Raw genomic sequence first — 20238 nt, forward strand, 5'->3', positions numbered from 1 at the left:
GGACAGGAATCCTCAGAGTAGTGTCAGGCAGCAAGACTACCAGAACACACACAGCAGGTTGCTACACTACGCAGCAGTGCAGCAGCTACCAGTAAATGACAGCCAGAGATGTTCCCTGATGGCTCAGCGGGTAAAGAATCCATCGGTGATGCAGGAGACACAGGAGATGCAGGTTCAGTCCCTGGGTTGGGAAGATCCCCTCCCTAGAGGAGGGCATGGAAACCCACTCCAGTATTCTCGCCGGAAAAAATCCCATGGATAGAGGAGCCCAGGGTTGCAAAGAGTCATACATGACTGAGCACACAAGCACTAGAGGGAAGCATCTGCCCAATCAATGAGTCCTTGGGACTCAGTGACAGGAACTTTAAAATGTCATCTATTTTGCAAAGGAAACCATCAATGAAATGAAAAGAAAAATCTACTGAGTGAGAGAAAATATTTCCAAATGATATAACTGATAAGGGGTTAATATCTAAAATATATAAATAGTGCATACAACTCAGTATCAAAACAAACAAACCACCTGATTATAAAATGGGCAGAAGACCTGAAAAATGTCTTGCTTTAAAGAAAGCAACTATTATATCTCTCCAACGTTAAGGTTGGCTGAGGTGCTAGTCAAGTAGATCAATAATATGTCCATGTCCTCATTCTCATTCTGAGATTGGCTAAGACATGGTAGGATCTGAGATAAAAAGCTATACTTTATTATAAAAACTTATCAAGAAAATTTCCATTAAATAACAACAGGAGCTAAATACCAAGGAGCTCTTTTCATAGGTGATCCTCAATTCTAAACATTAAATCAGCATTAACTTGCTAGATTTCAGCTCACATTCCAGTATTTATATAAGAGCCAGCTATGTAAAGGAAGCTAAAGTCTACGAGACTGATACCTAGGATCAGTCAACAACACATAAAGTTTTGCTGGTAGGAGTGTAAACTGAGACAACTCCTTAAGAAGGGGAAGTGGCTATGGATATCAAAGGCTTATAAATGTGCCAATTTTTGGACTCAATAATACCACTTCTAGGAATTTATCTTAAGGAAATAATTAAGTGTATATAAAAATCCCATGGACAGAGGAGCCTGGTGGGCTACAGTCCATAGGGTCGCAAACAGTCCCACAGGACTGAAGTGATTTAGCACACATGCACACAGAAAACCTTATTACCTAGTATGATCATCAAAATAAATCATTAAATTTTACACTAGAATACTAACAGGAGGGAAATGGACAAGGCACAACTTTTGAAAGCATGACATAGATAAAACATAAACTTATTAGAATCAAATGGGTCCAAGATGGAAGACAAGTTGACTTCAACTAGACCTTGATCCTCAATCAGCAAGCTAATTGACACACTCAGAGGTGCCATGACAGTTCCAAGGCACTGTCAAAAGACCAAGCAGTGGGCAGTGGCCCAATTCCTGGAAATCCCCATCCTTTCCCCAAAATAGTTGGAATAATCCTCCCACTCATTAGCATATGAAATTACCCAGCCCATAAAAACTAACCATGCCACTGTTTGCCACTACACTTAGCTGTGATGGCCCACACTCTTGTCTGTGGAGTGTGTTTCTCTCTAAATCCACTTCTTACCTATCACTTTGTCTCTCACTGAATTCTTTCTGCAGTGAAACATCAAGGCATCTTGTTGTCTGTTTTTCAAGAGAAGAACCTGAGCTTCATTAGGTCCTGAAACCAGGTACTATGGGTTTTGGCTGGGTTTGAGTCCCAGCCATGTGGATTAGAGTCCCAAGCAGGGTTTTGGCTGGGTTTCATTCCCATACACGTGTGTTCAAGTCCCAGTCTAAGGTAAACAATTTCAGAATATATTCACTTAATGCAAAAGAAGGCAGTAAGGAGGAAAGAGCAAAAAAGATATGAAACAGAGAAAACAAACTCAGAATGGCAGAGATAAATCTAACCATATCAATAATAACAGTAAATGTGAATGGATTGTGTAACAGTATCTTAGATGGTAAGAAAGCTGATTCTTTAGCTCCTGTGTTTGATCTGGCTGCCCACTATAAAATTGCAAAACTTGCCTCAAAAAATAAACTTATAGTCCTGAGAGTGAGATAGCTTTTCTGTTTCACTTTGACCTTTACTGACTTCATCCAAAAATCCTCCTCAAATGACCTATCTGCAGACTTCCTGCCATCAGAATTCTAATAGGTCTCTGATTCAACATGAACAAACCTTTGTTTTCTCATCCACTCATCACATTCTCTCAGTATGCTTCACACTGCATCTCAGGGGACATGCATATCCCATGCCTTAGCAGTGAGCCATCTGAAAATATAACCTATTTTTCAAATATAAACCAGGTTACAAAAGTGGCCCCTGGGGAACCTGGAGTATGTTCAGGTTGCCAATCAAGAACTATTCCAAATATTTTCTCCCATTCTGAGAGGTGTCTTTTTGCCTTGTTTATGGTTTCCTTTCTTGTGAAAAATCCTTTAAGTTTAATTGGGTCCCAGTGGTTTATTTTTGCTTTCCTTTTCATTATTCTAGGAGGTGGGTCAAAAAAGAAGCAACAGACAAACACAAAAAGCAGCAACAGACAAAAAAGAAGCAACAGACAAAAGGTCCAAAATAAACAGCTCATAGAGCTCAATATAAAAAAAAAATCCAATCAAAAATGGGTGGAAGACCTAAATAGACATCTCTCCAAAGAAGTCACACAGAACATACAGATGGCCAAGAGATATGTGAAAAGATGTGCCACATCACTAATTATTATCTAAATGCAAAACAAAACAATGAGGTATCACCTCACACTGCCAGAAAGGCAATTATCAAAAAACCTACAAACAGTAAGTGCTGGAGAGGATGTGCACAAGAGGGAACCCTCTCAAACTGTTGGTGGAAATGTAAATTGATACAGCCACTGTGAAGAACATTATCAGTTCAGTTCAGTTCAGTCGCTCAGTCGTGTCCGACTCTTTGCGACCCCATGAATTGCAGCACGCCAGGCCTCCCTGTCCATCACCAACTCCCGGAGTTCACTCAGACTCACGTCCATCGAGTCAGTGATGGAGGTTCCTTAAAAAACTAAACACAGAACTACCATATGACCTGAGGCCCGAGTGGGCAGCTGGCCTTGACAGGAGAGGCAGACCCCGGCCCAGGCCGCTGGGTGAATCATTCCGACCTCCCCAGGAAGGTGGCGGAACTGGGAGCGGCCGCAACCCCCGAGGAGGCCCCTCTCAGACTGTCTCCTCCAGGCAGGCACTAACCTTGCTGCGGAGCTGATGGGGAGCGCCCACAGGGACCCGAACCCGCAGCTCATAGGAGCGGGCCATCAAGCCCGGGCCGAGCCACCACCCTCCAGTGGTCCCTCGGCGCCTCATTCGCACGCGCCGTGGCTAGCTGCCGCGCGAGGGCTGAGCGTCGAGGCTCAGGAGGCAGGGCAGGGCGCGCACCTCCCTGCCCGCGGAGGCCGTTGCTCGCGTGCGCACGCGCCGCAGGCGCGCGGCCAGAGGGTGGTGTGCTCGGGCCGCGCGGGCACCCTGAGGCCCCCTCCATCGGCTGCTCTGCCTCAGCGTGCTTCTCTGCGTGTTCGGCCTGCTCGCGGCACTTGGCCAGCCCCGGCAGGCGGGAGACCTGCAGCCCCGGGCTAGCGTCCCGCAGCCTGACCGTCCGGTAAGCGGGGACGGGGGCGGCGGGGAACGGGCAAGCACCATGAGGGGCTGGTCTGCGGGCAGCGGACAGCCCTCCGTGGACTCTGAGGTGTGGTATTGCGGCCGCCCCGGAGCGGTCCCTTTGTGAGTGGATGAACCTCAAGTGAACCTCAGGGGTCCCTGCTTCTACCCTCTGGGAGCGTGCCAGAAGCGGAGCTGCCACACGGGGAAGACCTCGTGTGAATGGAGACTCCGGGGTGCTCTCTGCATTTGCTGCCATGGGGAGGCCCTGTGCGGAGGACGCTAGATGGAGACCTGTGAGAGGGCAGGGGTGGTCTCTGGTGTTGTTTCAGTGGAAGACGATTCGGGAACAGAAGGGAGCCTCAGGACCCTGCACCGTGGGGATGGACCCCGCAGAGGACTGGTATACGGGAGGACCTGAGTTCTGCCCCAGAACTGCCTGGAAGGAATCTAAGTGGTGGGAGGGATTCAGGAGTATCTTCCCTTATGCCCAAAGATCTCTGGCCTTGATCTCCTTCAGGGTTTAATGTGCCCTAGGTTGTGTCCCTCCAACATGGTCGAGAGGCAGGAGCCCTGTGGGGCTGGATTTTTGTCCATTCCTCCCCCAAACCCTGTTAGAATGAGTATGCTCTGTGGTAGCTCAGTTGGCTCCAAGCCGGATATTAGTGTGGAGGCATTAACTTCGATAAGAGAACAAGGTTAGGGGAGTTGGGGAGGACCAGCGAGTCCTCTGAAACAAAGAAAGGAGATTTGAGACCCTAGACTTGACCCTCAGGAATAAAACGGTAAAATCAGGTAGAATAACTGACTCTGGCAGGTCCTGTAAAGAAAGTACTTTGAAGGAAAAAAGAAAGGAAATAAAGGTTTATTGAGCACCGGTGTGCTAGGCACTACACTAGCAATGTTTAAACCTATAACTCTTAAAACAACCTTGTGAAATTATCTCTTGAGGGATAATTAAACTGAGACAGATTAAGCAATTTGAGAAAGGTTATAAGGATTAGAATCATGAAATATGGTTTTCAGATTTTATTTGGAAAGAAATATCAGAGACTGCAACGAGAATGTATGTTTGTCTAAGATCTAGAACTATAAAACTCTTAAGCGAAAGAAGGAGAAAATCTTCATGGTCTTGGATTTGGGAATGGTTTCTTAAGTATGACATCAAAAGCACAGACAAAAAAAGAAAAAATAGAAAAATTGGGCTTTATCAAAATTTAAAACTTTTGTTTATCAAAGGACGCTGTTGTGAAAGTGAAAAGACAACCATGGAATGGGAGAAAATATTTGCAGATCTACAGCTGACAAGGGGTTAATATCCAGTTAAAAACAGAACTTTTACATCTCAACAAGAGCAAAAAATCCAACCTAATTCAAGAATGAGGAGAGGACAGGACATGAATAAACATTTCTTCAAACAGAAGATATACAAATGGTCAACTAGCACATGAAAAGATGCTCAACATCATTAGTCAGTAGGGAAATGCAATGAGATATTAAAAAAAGTCAAACTGTAATGAGATAGTCACATCCACAGAAGGCTGTTCTTGAGAGAAAAAAGGAATATAATGTGTCTGCAAGGCTTTGGAAAAATTCGAATCCTGTTGCATTGCTGGTGGAAGTGTGAAATGATGCAGCTACTGTGGAAAATGTTTCATGGTTCTTCAAAATATTAAAAAGAACTTCCATATGACCTAGAAATTCTACTCTAGGATAAATATGCAAAAGAAATGTGATGGGTTATGGAAACTGACTAAATTCCAAAATTTAGTAGCTTTCTCCCATGAGCAGAGAAATCATATCTGTTGTACTGGTTACCTAACATCATCCCTGCTAACCTTCAGATCAGATCAGATCAGTCGCTCAGTCGTGTCCGACTCTTTGCGACCCCATGAATTGCAGCACGCCAGGCCTCCCTGTCCATCACCAACTCCCGGAGTTCACTCAGACTCACGTCCATTGAGTCAGTGATGCCATCCAGCCATCTCATCCTCTGTTGTCCCCTTCTCCTCCTGCCCCCAATCCCTCCCAGCATGAGTCTTTTCCAATGAGTCAACTCTTCACATGAGGTGGCCAAAGTATTGGAGTTTCAGCTTCAGCATCATTCCTTCCAAAGAAATCCCAGGGCTGATCTCCTTCAGAATGGACTGGGTGGATCTCCTTGCAGTCCAAGGGACTCTCAAGAGTCTTCTCCAACACCACAGTTCAAAAGCATCAATTCTTCGGTGCTCAGCCTTCTTCAAGGTCCAACTCTCACATCCATACATGACCACAGGAAAAACCGTAGCCTTGACTAGACGGACCTTTGTTGGCAAAGTAATGTCTCTGCTTTTGAATATGCTATCTAGGTTGTGCTAAACTTAGCTCACCATTTAGCCTCCACCTCTGAGGAAACACAATGGATATGATGAGCTTGTGATTGCATAGTTTCTAGAAATGAGTTCTGAAGAATCGGTCTTCTCATCCCCCTTTAGCCCACATTGAACTAGAGAGAGGGTCTGACATTGATATAAAGAAAAAAAAACTTTTAGTTTTCCTTACTCATCTTTTCAACATTTCTTCAAGAAAAATTTATTGAATACCTACTCTATGTAAAGCTGTGGGAACTATCTCGATTGTTCCTCCTTCCTGAACTGAAAAATCTGGGGCTCATTTTTCTCTCTGTAAAACCCTTTGTTTTGGGTTGCTTCCCTACTTTTCAAAAGTTTCTTTTGTGTTTTCATTTCTTGGAGAACACCCCTGTGTGGGTGTGCTAAGTCACTTCATTCATGTCCGACTCTGTGCAACCCTATGGGCTGTAGCCTGCCAGGCTCCTCTGTCCATGGGATTCTCCAGGCAAGAATATTGGAGTGGGTTGCCATGCCCTCCTCCAGGGGATCTTCCCAACCTAGGATTGAACCCAAGTCTATTATATCTCCTGCATTGGCAGGCAGGTTCTTTACCAGTAGCACCACCTGGGAAGCCCTGGGGAATACCCTTCCACATGTTCTAAAGATCACTGTTAATTATAATTTTGAGCCTTTTAGGAATGTGTGCATGAAGGCACAAAAGGATAACTTACATTTAATATGCAGGATGAGATGTTTCCAGCCCTATAAGGAGGGCTGCAGGCTCTCCCTAGCTACACGTCTTTATAGAATAAGCTGAGGGAGAGGAGTTCCCTAGATGCCTTCTCCTCTATTTCTTCCCTGGCTCATACTGTGGAATTAGGGTGTGCCTTGCTTATGCACAAATTCCATACTTCAGACATATGCCTTACTGCCTTACAGATGCTTCTCTTTCGTGGTTACAGCAGTGTATTTTCTATTACTGGGTAACAAATTACTGTAGATGTAGTTTAAAACAGCGTACAATTTATTGTCTCATAGTCTCTGTGGCCTCAGAGGATAAGATGGTTAGATATCATCATTGACTCAATGGATATGAATCTGAGCCAACTCCAGGAGGTAGTAGAGGACAGAGGAGCCTGACATGCTGCAGTCCATGGGATTGCAAAGAGTCGGACATGATTTAGTGACTCAACAACAACAATTTCTGTGGGTCAAGAGACCAGCTTGGTCCTCTGCTTAGGGTCTTACAAGGCTGCAGTTGGTGCAGTGTTGTCTGGGCTGTGTTCTCATCTGGAGGCTTGACTGGGGAAGAATCTTCCAGGCTCACTCAGCTTGTTAGCAGAATTCATTTCTTTGCAGTTGTGGTACTGAGAGCCTAGCTTCTTGCTTGCTCTCAACTGAAGACCACTCTCAACAACAACTAAAGGCCACACACAGTTCCTAGAGGCCACCTACAGTTCTTTGCCACATGGGCTTTCCCAGCATGGCCACTTCATCAAGGCAGGAGGTAGTCTGTAGAGTGAGTATGCTAGAAGACTGTCTTATGTAATATAATCATGCAGTGGCATCCTATCACCTTTGCTGTGTTCTGTGGATTAGAATCAAATCACATGTCCACCCATACTCAGGAGGATGAGATTACACAAAGCATGAACACCAGGTAGGAATCATGAGGAGAAGCCACTTCAGAGACTTTTGCTTCTAACATGGAAAGGTTTAGGTTGTCATTGGCTCTCATTTTTTCCATTTCATTCTGCCAAATGGACCTATTCAGCTTTCAGGTTCTACTGTTATTTGCCACCACCTTCCCCTGCCCCTTGAAGATTTTTCTGAACTATTCTCAAGTTACCAGTTTTTTCAGTATTCACATTGTCCCTATGATAGTATCTTCTCTCTCCCTTGATAAGGACCAAGACAGCCTCAGTTGCACCTGTCAGTTAAATAAGTAACGAATAAGCATTCTTTGTTGAGGCTTTGTTAATTGATTTCCTTTTTAACTGGAGTATCTCCCCTGGGACTTCTGGTATAGATAAAGCTGGTTGGTTTTGTTTCATTTTTTTTTTTTTTCTCCTTCACCAGCCATTTATTTTTACCCATTGCTAATCACTGTTGAGAGGCAAACCACCTTAGGCCTTTAGGATTCCTGAATGTTCTTACTAGGTAGGCCAAGACTGCAAAACCCTGTTTCCCAGACCATTTCTCACAATTGAATTTGCAACAAGCTGCCTTGACAGATAAAGCAACATCTCCCCTGGACAAAGATTAGGCCTGATTCTTCTTACTATAAAAGCAGTGAATCACCAAACTTCATTGCCACACACATTTGCCTTACTGCCTTACAGATATTCCTCTTGTAACATAGCCCACTGTGTGTGCAGGCATCTACCATATATCCTGTGCCAACCCCTTGGTACTTGGTAGGCATGGGAAACTGATGCACAAACCTATGCTAAAGCTCTTGCTATGCCTGTGCTATGAGTAATAAAATCCTTTACATCAGACCCAGGAGTCTTGCGTCTTCTACCAGCATTCATGGAACAGTAACATGATAGCCAATTAACTTACAAATAGAGTAAAATCTCACTCTTTGTGCAGTACTTGGCAATCATGTTTATCTAGATGGTAAGCTGATTTTGTTAATTTCTCAAGCACCTCATGTGCATATCATGGAGCTTGCAGCCCTGAACCAACCCCTCTCTTGGTCCTGCAACCAACCTGGGTGTAGACATTAAGGAAGGTGACACAGAGACTCGAATGGCTGCACATATGACATGTGAGTAGCCACTTAAGTGTTCTAGTCTGTTGGGTAAGATTTGGGTTTGATGAGCTCTTGATGGAGCCTAGGTGGTATTGGACAGTCTCTGCAGTGGCTGAGGTACAGAGGTGTGTTACACCAGACGTCCTGTGCTGAGGGTGAGGGTGAGGGAGGTGCATGTGACTCCCTTTAGCTTTACTTGCTGATGAGCACAGAGTGAACACACTCTGTGACCAGATCGAGACCTAGAGGAGAGGTGGGGGATGTGCTGTCCACCCCTACTCCCCCAGTGTTGGCAGCCACCTCTTTAGGACAGGCACATGGGCCAGGCTCTGGGGTAGCGGTCCTAGTTGTGGGTTCACCAGTCTGGAAACCCCCACATTGGGAAGAGCCCGCATTCCCTTCAACCCCAGGCCCATTCATTCCTGCTTGATGGGGGTTCCAGGACAACAGATGCTCCCAGCTTGGCAGGCAGGAGCCAGGAGGGGTATGGCAGGAATTTTAGCCCAGAAGCTGAGCTAGTCCCAGAACAGGGCTGGGGGTGAGCTGGGCCCCTGAGGGCTCATACATCTAACAAGGGTCAAAGGACCTGGGTGCATTGGTGCTCCTGAGCTCCCAGCTGAGTACTGAGGCCTCTAGGGATTGGGTGCCCTGATGACTGTGCAGATGTTATTGAGGGAACTGTAGGGTCCCTGGACTGCAGATGACCCTTTCCTTCCTCAGTGTGTGAGGTTTGTGTGCTCAGTGTAGTTGCAGACATTACCCCATGTGTGGCTGCCTAGGGTCAGGGTTAGCGTTAGGACTATGCATGGAATCGCACTGACATATCATCACAGATTGCAAGTAAAGAGTGGTAAGCATAAGGTAATGTAAAGATTGTTTTGGTAAAACCTACTAGTATTACCTTGATGGAGTAGGTCTGTTTGGTTGACTCTTCCTTTAAATTGTTTTTCTGCTGCATCGGAGAGACTGACTTAGAGTCAGGGCCCTGCAGCAAACTGGGGACGCTCCTGGGGGTGGGAATGGGTGTGTAAGTGAAGGATGGGGCTGCTGAAGAGGACTAGGGACTCACTTGCTGACTGTGACATTTCTTCAAAGCACACAGCCAAGTTGTTGAAGGCAGAGGTATGCACGTGGATCCAAGACTGTCCTTATTAAAGGACAGGCAATGGGACAGAAATTCCAAATTGGAGTTTAGAGGTGGATGAACAGGCCTGGGCTGAGGTGGCCTAAGAGGATTTATGGAGGAGAAAGACTTTACAGGCTGGATTTGGAATGCATTTGTGTTTGTGGCCTGCAGGATGGGGGCTGTGTCTGTTCCATGTGTGTGGTGCCAGGGTCTGTGGAGCATGTCTGAGGCTGGGTGTTTATGAGTCTCTGGAGGTGTGTTTTCTGAATGTGTCTCTGGCTACTCCGAGTTAGTCTCTGAGTGGCGTCACTGAAATTATGTCCTCTTGTGTCTGTAACCGTGTGTCTTTAACTGCAGTGAGGCTCTGCTCTGGCCTCTCACTTTCCCCTGCCCCTCTCTAATGCACCCCAGCTGCCAGCGCTGTTTACCGCAAGAGATGGTTTCCTTTCCCTTCCCGCTGTCTGGATTCCCATGTGTCCGGCTGCCTGCCCGGGGCCCTGCCCCTGGGGCCTCAGTGTGGGGCCTGACCTTGGGAATGATACACTCTGGAAAGCCCCCAATATGCTCTCTGCCTGGCTGTGGACCCAGAGACGTTCCAGTGGAGGAGGGGGACAGGGTGGGAAAGGGGGGCAGCTGGCAGCAGGCATCCCTCCTTCTGGAAACAGATCGCCTTCTGGCCCCTTCTCAGGCCCCCTCTCTCCTCCCGTGCTCCCATCAGAGCAAGTACACAGGGTCCTGGCCTCACTGTGTCTGTGCCTGGGAAGGGACAGCCCTCTCCAAGCCCCGTTAGGCACAGGTCCTCGGCCTCCCCCAGCACCTTGCGTGCCTGCACTGTTCTCACTCCTCATGTCCCCGCCTGCACTCAGGGCTGTCCTCCCTTCTTTCCTCTCCCTGCAGTGGACTCTGTGCTTCCTTCTCCGACAGCCCAGGCCTCTGCCCTGAAGCAGGTGCAGCAACAGGCTTGGCTGACTGGGGAAGAACAGAGACTCAGCTCCTGTCACATGGCACAGGAAGCAGCATCTCCAGTGGTGTTTATTCCTGTGCCCACCCCGTGTTTGTTGAGGTGGTACAGAAACGAAGCAGCCACAGTCCCTGTTTGCTGAGACTCAGTGTTTTACAGGAGAAGTGATTCTGTGGAGAAGCCATCCCCCCATTGCAGGAAGTTGGTTGCCTGAAATCCTCTCTAGAATTCTGAAAGGCTCTCTGCAGAGATCAGGATAAGGGCTCCATGTCAGGACGGGGTGGTACCTCAGAGCAGAGAGGCAAACTCCAAAGTTCCCAAGCAAGCACCACTGTATTCCTAGCATCTGCCAGCAGTTCTGGAGTTTGTGCTCTGCCATGAGGGTTTTCATTCTGATTTTAGCTCTTGAGCCAAGGGGGAGCTGGATGGTGGGGCTTGTGCTAGGGTTATAGGATGGGATGAGTGAGACTTCATCCCACTACACCATCCTGCATAAATCCTAGGCTCTGAGCCTGTCTTCTCTCAGCTCTTGATTTTGCTGAGAAATTGAGAATCCTGAAGGTCATCTCTCTGCCCCCAGCCCTTTATTGCAGGACTTGGTCAGCAGCAGATGCCAGGGCTGGCATCCAGCAAGTAGGATACATCGGAAGGACCTGCTCCACCTAAGCCAGGATGTTTGCACACTAACCTCAGCTTCCCAGTTGATGCTTAGTCAGTTCCCTTCATTTGGGCCTCCCTCTCCTCTCCTCTGTGGCTCTCTTTTCAACTCCCAGTAGGTTGGCAGGATGTGCCTGCCACAAGACCTCCTCTGATCTTTGGGGATGCTTTAGGGAAACAATGGAGGGTGTGGCTCAGCAGGGCTGAGCCTTGTGCCTCCTCCTCTTGAGGGCACAGTATCACCATCCAGAGGGACACTCTTGCTTCTTCCCATCCTGGCTTTTCTGCATCCTGCTTGCAGGACACATTGTGCTACATGCTGGGTCCTCACAGAGGAAGAGTCCTGCCTCCACCTCCTGGTCTGATGTATGTTGAGCCATCCTGGATTTCCTTAGGAATCAGTGAGGCAGGGGCACCCCACAGAGCCCCACACCATATGGCAAGGAAGCTGCAGCACTTCCTGTCCTTACTGCAGCTTTTGGCTCCTCTGTGGTAGGTCAGAAGGTGAGAATGCAGAAGTGTCACCTTGTGAGAGAAACGAGGTGTGCAAAGCAGAGGTCCCTCCCATCCACTCAGGGCAGCCTCTCTGTCTTTCTGTTTCCCAGTTCTCTCTTCCCACCTGCAGACATCCCTGGTTTCTGGCTGGACACTAGGATGCCACGCCTGCAATACTTCTGTGTCTCTAGCCTCATGCCCGAGGCTGCATGCATCTAGAAGATCTCTGCAGTCTTTCCTGCTGCTCCTGCTTCCAGGAGCATCTTCTTCACACATATGATCAGCAACTCAACCACCTTGGACACCTAGTGCTTACGCTGAAATAGTAATTTCTCATGGTAACTTCCAGAATCCATCTCCACCTTTGACATTCAGCTTTGGTTCTTCATACTCCCATCCTCTACCCTCAGCCATGGTCCCTTCCCAGTTCCTCTTTTAAGATTGTAAAAAAAACTTAAAAAAAAAGTTTATTTATTTATTTGGCTGTGCTGGGTCTTCATTGCTATACTCGGCTTTCTCCGTTTTTGGTGAGCGGGGGCCTACTCTATCTTTGCAGTGTGCGGGCTTCTAGTCGCAGTGGCTTCTGTTATTGCAGAGCATGGGCTTTAGACTGTGAACTTCGGTATATGCTGCATGTGGGCCTAGTAGGTGCAGCACATGGGCTTAGTTGTTCTGTGGCACGTGGAATCCCTTCAGCCTATGAGTCAAACTCTTGTCTCCTGTGTTGGCAGGTGGATTCTTAACCACTGGACCACCAGGGGAGTCCCTCATTTACTCTTTAAGTCTTTGCCCAGGCTGTCTTACATGTGGGAGCAACCTTTCTTCTAATGTTCAAAGTCTATCTCATTAATGGCTTCTTCTCTCTACTAACCACCAGCCAACTGTCTGTGCTTTTTCCAAGACCAGCTCCAGGACTTGGATATTTGCTCCTATCTCCTCATCTCTACACCACCACAGGACTCCAGCCTTCTCTCCTTCCTCTCCTGCAGTATCAGTTTATCACACCTCAACTGCATCATTGATGCTAGCATCCAGCACATTAAGTCTCAGGGTGCTTAGTCTCTCAGTTGTGTCCGACTGTTTCTGAACCTGTGGACTGTAGCCCTCCAGGCTCCTCTGTCCGTGGGGATTCTCCAGGCAAGAATACTGGGGTGGGTTGCCATGCTCTCTTCCTGGGGATCTTCCCAATCCAGGGATCAAACCCAGGTCTCCCACACTGCAGGCAGATTCTTTACCATCTGAGCCACCTAGGGGGGTTGCTCCCTCTTTTAAAAAACCCCTCGCAACCTCCCTGGGTTGCATTTTCTCTTATAGCTATATCCTTGTTTTTCTGCACCTCTGTGGAACAAACCTCCTTGAAGGAATTAATTACACTTGCTATCACCAACTGCCCTCCTTTCATTCTCTTTTGAATCCACTCCAGTCATGCCGTCACCTCCATCATGTGTGAGTCTGTTCTCAAAGCTGCGAGTGATCTCTGTGTTGTTAAATCTAGTGGTCAACTCTGCATCCTCATCTTACTTGGCCAATTTGCAACTTTTCATGCAGTTGACCAACTTTGTCCTTGCTATATTCCCCGCTCTTGACCTCCAGTATGCCACACTCTTCTGGATTTCCTTCTTCCTCCCTGGTTACTGCTTCTCAGTCTCCTCTGCTTCCTGGTTCTTCTTTTCCCTTCCAATTTCTTAATGTCAAAATGTCCCAGAGTCCAGTCCTCAGATCTGTCCATTTACACTCTTTCCTTTGGTGACCTTATCTGGCCTCATGGTTTTATATTCCTCTATCTGTCCACCCATCATCTGTAGCCAGTACCCTCCCTGAGCACATAGGGCTTCTGTGTTGAGAATAGACTGTATGGTCTCAGGAAGAAGCAGGGTGATTAGTTATGAAACTACTGCTGCAATCATCGTAGCAGAGGAAGCAAGAAGGGGTTTCATTTTGTTTCTGATTCTGGTTTCATTTTGAAGGCAGGGACAATAGGATTTACTGATGTATTGGAAGCTGATTGTTAGAAACGTAAGTCAGGGATGACACCATTATCTTTGGCCTGAACAACTGGCAAAAGACAGATGCCATTAACTAATGTGGCAAATACAGTGATTGGAGCAGGTTTAGTATGTATGATTGGGTGGTGGGGGTGGTGGGACAGGGATAAACAGTTTTGAGATAAACATTGGACATCCAAGTATATTTTGATTAGACGGTTTGTGCGTATGAGACTTTCTACCCCATAAGATAATGACCTTGGTCAAGGCATGTGTCTTGGTGACTGTTATGTCTGACACAGTTCCTGGCACATGGTAAGTACTCAGATATTTTAATTGTTAAGCGCAAGATGCCTCTCAAGGTCATTTTTATTGTGACCCCTTTATGCCACCCTACTTTATTTTTTGGGCTCCGAAATCACTGCAGATGGTGACTGCAGCCATGAAATTAGAAGACGCTTACTCCTTGGAAGGAAAGTTACGACCAACCTAGATAGCATATTGAAAAGCAGAGACATTACTTTGCCAACAAAGGTCCATCTAGTCAAGGCTATGGTTTTTCCAGTGGTCATGTATGGATGTGAGAGTTGGACTGTGAAGAAGGCTGAGCACCGAAGAACTGATGCTTTTGAACTGTAGTGTTGGAGAAGACTCTTGAGAGTCCCTTGGACTGCAAGGAGATCCACCCAGTCCATTCTGAAGGAGATCAGCCCTGGGATTTCTTTGGAAGGAATGATGCTAAAGCTGAAACTCCAGTACTTTGGCCACCTCATGCGAAGAGTTGACTCATTGGAAAAGACTCTGATGCTGGGAGGGATTGGGGGCAGGAGGAGAAAGGGTCGACAGAGGATGAGACGGCTGGATGGTATCACTGACTCGATGGATGTGAGTTTGAGTGAACTCCGGGAGATAGTGATGGACAGGGGGGCCTGGTGTGCTGTGATTCATGGGGTCGCAAAGAGTCGAACATGACTGAGTGACTGAACTGAACTGAACAGTCATCCTCATCAGCTGAGTACTTCCTTCTGTGGCAGGACAAGACATACCATAGCACTCATCACACTGATGTATTAATTGCTGTGCTCCCTCAGTCCAGACTTTGCATCAAGTACTATTAAGGTATTGCTATGCATGTGCCAGCCACTATTCTAAGCCCCGGGGATACTGTAGTTGTTCAGGAAAGAAAGGGTGAGAAACTGAACTATAAGCAGAGACAGTAAAAAATAGAGGAAAGGGGGGCAACTTCATATCAAAATTAGAACCCAGTGACTGACTTGGGGTATGGTCTGAGTAGATGTATAGTGGCATCCATTCCCTGACATTAGAAAACAATTTGGTGGTGTGGAGGATGTTTGGAAAATTTGGCTTAGTTTGCACTGTCTTTGGAGCAAGACAGAGCTTCCCCTGGCTATTGACTGTACAACTAGAGCCCAGAGGAATGGCTAGTGCAGAGAAGTGGCTTTGGGAATTACCAGCACATTAACAGTGAATGATGTTTTGGGTTTGAATATACTGTTATTCTCTGTTTCTCAGATGAAGAAATGGGCTCAGAAATATTAAGTAACTTGTCAAATGTCAGATTCTGACTCTGATGATTTTTTCCACATTCCATTCTTGTGAAATTGACCTTAAAGTCTGCGTCCTCTCCAAGGGTCACACATTTGGCCTGAAAATTGCAAAAACACATGCCCAGGGATTTTGTAATGTTTTCCTTGTGTTGTGATTTTGCTGCCCTTTATTCATGTTTATCATCATTGTCTGAAATGATTCTCTGGCCACTTTAGCCAGAAGTTTCCTTCCAGAGGGAAAGGGGTGATCCAAATCTTTTACTTATACTTAACCTTAAATTGAGTAGAACAAGTACAGCCTTGAGCTATGCTGTTCTGCCATGAACTTCTTAATGGTCTGTGGTTCCAGTCTTCCTTCCAGGGAGACCAGTTCCTGCTCCAACCTAGTTAACAGGAGAAGCTAGGACAGGGTCCACTTATGCCTCCTCAGGAGGTCAAGGGAATATGAGTATGATGGCCACCATTAAGAGGTCCATTCTGGCGCTTCCTTGGTGGTCCAGTGGTTAAGAATCTGCCTTGCAATGCAGGGAACACTGGTTCAATCTCTGGTCAGGAAAGATTCCCACATACTGCAGAGCAATTAAGCCAGTGCACCACAACTACTGAGCCTAAGTGCTGCAACTACTGAAGCCTGCACATCATAGAGCCTGTGCTCTGCAACAGGAGAAGCCACTGCAACAAGAAGCCTGCACACTGCAACTAGAGGGTAGCCCCCACTCACAGCTGGAAAAATACTGTATGCAGCAAAGAAGACCCAGTGCAGCCCCAAACAATATATATATAGGCTTCCCTGGTGGCTGAAGTGGTAAAGAATCTGCCTGCAATGCTAGAGACCAGGGTTCAGCCCCTAAAAAGAGATCCATTCATGCATTGGGTGGTCGTGCTGGATGTGGGGGTGGGATGCAGGCTGACTGCACAGGAAGCAGGAAAGAGCTCTAGGAATATCTCAGTATGGCAAGTTATTCAAGAGGCTTCCTATAACAGTATGTAGGAGGAACTCCATTCAATCTAAGGGTTTCAGAGAATTTCATGTAATTACATTAATGATAAACAGATATTTCTCTGAAGTATCCAATTATTGGGCATCGTCAGAGAGAAGTAAAGGGGCCATAGACCCTCTTCTGTTCTGAGCATTTTATCTGATTTTTGAAGATTCATGTGTGGCATTAAATTCTAGATTCCTGGCCACTTTCCATGTCTGTTTAATGGAACCAGACACTTTCCAAAGCCTTAAAAGTTTTCTTTTGACAGTCAAGGTGAATCATCTGGTGCTTTCTGCAATGCAGTAAGACATAATCAAGAAATGGGGAATGATGACAGGAGTGAAGGGCTGGAGCTAGCAAGGTTATATGATGAATCTTTGGGGAAAGGACAGGAGGCACCCTCTGAGAGGAAAGCACCAGGCAAATCCTGGCAGGGCCCACAGCTGACTTGAGTTTAGCACCATATAATATACATATATAAATATATACATGAATATGCAGGGAGGCAAGGCTGGTGGGAAGGAGGAAAGTGGAGAAGGATCCCAGGAGTAGGTGGTGTAGAAATGAGACACAGCAGTAGGGCTGAGTATAGGCTGCTGGCAGTTAACTCAACCACAAGGATCTGTTTAGAAAACCTTGTGTTTGTGGTACTCTCCCAGAAGCTTCAGTGCTAAACTCACTGCTCTTTATTACACTGTGGGCAAACACTGAAGCTGAGATTTACTTGCCTTCTTCTTCCAAAAGGAGGACCTTGAGGTGGCTTCCTGGCTCAAGGTTCTTTTGAACCAAGGTTCTTTCGCTGGTTTTAGATAGCAAACCATCTTTTTGTCTTATCATGCCCTCTTCAGGAACATGTCAGTTTCTATCCCAGGTACTCAGACCCCCATCTACACGATCTTTCTTTCTGTTTCTCTTCCTGCCTACCCTTAAGGGAAGGGTCCAGCCCCTTCCCATGTCCTGCTTCCGTGGACTACTTTCCATGTCCCTGATCTTCACTCCAGGTGCCATTCACTCCATGCAGCTGATAGGCAGTGGGAGTGGGATACAGGCAAGAGAGCTACAGCAGCCTCCCAGGTGTGTGCATGCATGCTAAGTTGCTTCAGTCAAGTCCAACTGTTTGTGATCCCATGGACTGTAGCCTGCCAGGCTTCTCTGTCCATGGGGTTCTCCAGGCAAGGATCCTGGAGTGGATTGCCATGCTCTCCTCCATAGGATCTTCCTGACCCAGGGATTGAAACTGTGTCTCCTGTATCTCCTGCATTGGCAGACAGGTTCTTTACCACTGCACTATCTGGGAAGCCCAGAAATATGGAACCAATAACCAACAGGGGCAGAGACGAGAGATTCTACCATTTGCCTTTGACATTTGATTATACTGTCGTTCAGTCCCTCAGTCATGTCTGACTCTTAGAATTGAAAGACATGACAGCAGAAATTTTTTAAAAAGTAAACAATATAGAGTTTTGTAGATAGATTTGAGGAGTCTTCCATAAAGAAAAGTTCAAAGAAAGAGAAACCAGGAGACCCCCTGGACTGCAGCACACCAGGCTTTCCTATCCTTCACAGTCTCCCAGAGTTTTCTCAAACTCATGTCCATTGAATCGATGGTGCCATCCAACCATCTCATCCTCTTGTTGCCCCCTTCTCTTCTTGCTCTTATTCCTTCCCAGAAGCAGGGTCTTTCCCAAGGAGTTGGCTCTTAGCATCAACTTCAGCATCAGTCCTTCCAATGAATATTCAGGGTTTATTTCCTTTAGGATTGACTGGTTTGATCTCCTTGCAGTCCACGGGACTCTCAAGAGTCCTCTTCAGCACCACAGTTCGAAAGCATCAGTTCTTTGGTGCTCAGCCTTCTTTATGGTCCAACTCTCACATCCGTACATGACTACTGATTGATTATGTTATCCTGCTTTCCCTGTTGTTTCCTTCTGGAACAGCTAGTTTTGGCTATTATACTTCCTTCCTTCTCTCCTGGTTTCTCTTTCCTTGTGCTTTTCTTTCTGGAAGACTCCTCAAATCTGTCTTCAAAACTCTATATTGTTTACTTTTTTAAAAATTCCACTGTCATGTTTTTCATTTCTAAGATCTTATTTTTTGCTCTATGAATGTTCCTTATTGATACTATCTTGTTCTTGTTTCATGGCTACAGCAGTTTTGTCTGTCTCTCGAGATACATTAATGAAAGATTTTTTTTCCTCTGCATAAGCTCTATTTCCCCAACTTGATATTTCCCTGTTTTATTTGGTCTCCATTTTCCATGTTAGAACCTTTCCATAAAAATCCAGTGGTCCTTCGATTGTTCAGAGGAGCTAACATCCTAATTGAAAGCTCAAGTGATGGGAGCTATTTACCAATTTTGAACTTTACAGTAGGGTGATGGGGGCAGGGTCATTTCTTGTAAAGGTCTTTCCTCTTATCTGGTCAGTATTCCAGGGGAAAGTCTTTCAGTCTCTGAAAGATAAAGGCATCAATGTCCTGAAAGCTGAGTGGGTAGTATTAGCTTTTAGCGCTGAGCACTCAGATGACATGTCATTTAACTCCCCTGCTTTTTGAATAGTACCAGCACACTCAACCATGCCTTGTATAGCCCCCAATCTAGCATCCTTGTTTTACTGCAGAAAATAGATATCCATACTTAGCTCAGAGTAGTAATGGCATAGCATGAGAGGATATACTTAGGGATAAAACTTATGCTTAAGGATAAAACTGCTTCTCAAATTGCTTTCACCCCACCTTCCCTTATACCCCAACCCCTAGTTCCAGAGGTACCTGCTTCTGCCAGTTCCTGAGTCTGTTGGGAAATCTGCAGTGTAAACCTAGATTGCTCAGTTTCCCCACACTACTAGCTTAAGATTCAGCCTTCTTAGGTTAACTCAGTTCCAAGTTTTCCATCTACTTTCCAGCTTCATAATTTTGTCCCTGTTCTGCCTTTCTGGCTCTGATTCTTTAAAAGAAAAATGCATTTGACTCTAGTTTCAGTGGAGTTTTAGAGGAGAAAAATGATTGCCATCACACCCTGGAAAACATTCAATATTTCTGCTTCTCAACTCAGTTATCCCCAATCTTTATACCTTTCTTAACTTCCTCAGCCCATGTTCATGACTATAAGATAGATTAAATCAGATTTGCTTCAGAGCTGCAGTTCTTTTTTAGTTGTACTCTATTTGTAATATTTAATTTTTTAATTAGAGGGTAACTGCTTTACAATATTGTGTTGGTTTTTGCCGTACAACAACGTGAATCAGTCATAATTATATGTATATCCCCTCCCTCGTGAGCCTCCCTTCCATCCCATCTCACCCCTCTAGGTTGTCACAGAGCACCAGGCTGGGCTCCTGTGTTATATAGTAGCTTCCCACTAGTTATCTATTTTATACATGGTAGTATATATATATATATATATATATATATATATATATATATATATATAATCATTGCTGCTTTCTCAATTCATCTCACTCTCTCCTTCCTCCACAGAGCTGCAGCTATAAAAGCAAGAGGTAGACTACAACACATTCCTGCAAGGACAACATTTTATCCTTAAACTTCAGCACACTGGATGGTCAAGAACAATTGGCTACATACATTCTTTTTCTTCTGTGAGATCTGGCCTGCTCACATATAAATGGCATTTATAATGTTGGTATCATGCTCCTCTGCTTGGAGCCTGGAGGGGAGTATATCAGCAATAAGTGGTATTCAGGGGTGCAGGACAGAGCAGGGG

General features: G+C 45.9%; 1 long non-coding RNA gene across 1 annotated transcript; it reads left to right on the plus strand.

Annotated features, from left to right (window-relative positions):
* Positions 1-3421: 3421 nt before the first annotated feature.
* Positions 3422-20156, plus strand: LOC147367485 (uncharacterized). The gene is made up of 2 exons (XR_015170116.1): positions 3422-3652; positions 19992-20156. It is a non-coding gene; the product is annotated as an uncharacterized LOC147367485 (long non-coding RNA).
* The last annotated feature ends 82 nt before the right edge of the window (positions 20157-20238 follow it).

Source organism: Bos grunniens, chromosome 8 (assembly GCF_055505025.1).
Source record: "Bos grunniens cultivar Pamir isolate PY7600 chromosome 8, Bosgru_T2T1.0, whole genome shotgun sequence".
Classification (NCBI taxonomy): domain Eukaryota; kingdom Metazoa; phylum Chordata; class Mammalia; order Artiodactyla; family Bovidae; genus Bos; species Bos grunniens.